The 408-nt window shown below is 49.3% G+C and overlaps 1 non-coding gene across 1 annotated transcript; it reads left to right on the forward strand.

Moving 5' to 3' along the window:
- Positions 1–156, forward strand: LOC126679669 (5.8S ribosomal RNA). Its single transcript, XR_007640956.1, has one exon. It is a non-coding gene; the product is annotated as a 5.8S ribosomal RNA (ribosomal RNA).
- Positions 157–408: the final 252 nt, after the last annotated feature.

The raw sequence follows: 408 nt of genomic DNA on the forward strand, positions 1-408 counted from the left end.
GACTCTCGGCAATAGATATCTCGGCTCTCACATCGATAAAGAAAGCAGCAAAATGCGATACTTGATGTGACATTCAGAATCCCATGAATCATAAAGTTTTTGAACACAAGTTGTGCCCGAAGCCTTTCGGCCAAGGGCACGCCTGCCTGGGTGTCACGCATATGTCACCCCATCCTATCAACACCTTGGGAGTCATGGGAGCAGAAGTTGGCCTCCTATGTACCTTGCGCATGTGGTTGGCCCATAATTTATGTCCCCGGCAAATGATAGCCATGAAGATTAATGGGTGTAAAGACCCTCTAAAATAGTCATGCGCTGTTCTTAACCGTCGAGACATTCCTTGACCCTAGAGCGTCCTCAGGGCGGTTTCCGACCGCGACCTTAAGTTAGGCGGGACTATCTGCTAGG

The sequence above is a fragment of the Mercurialis annua genome, linkage group LG4 (genome assembly GCF_937616625.2).
Source record: "Mercurialis annua linkage group LG4, ddMerAnnu1.2, whole genome shotgun sequence".
In the NCBI taxonomy this organism is placed as follows: domain Eukaryota; kingdom Viridiplantae; phylum Streptophyta; class Magnoliopsida; order Malpighiales; family Euphorbiaceae; genus Mercurialis; species Mercurialis annua.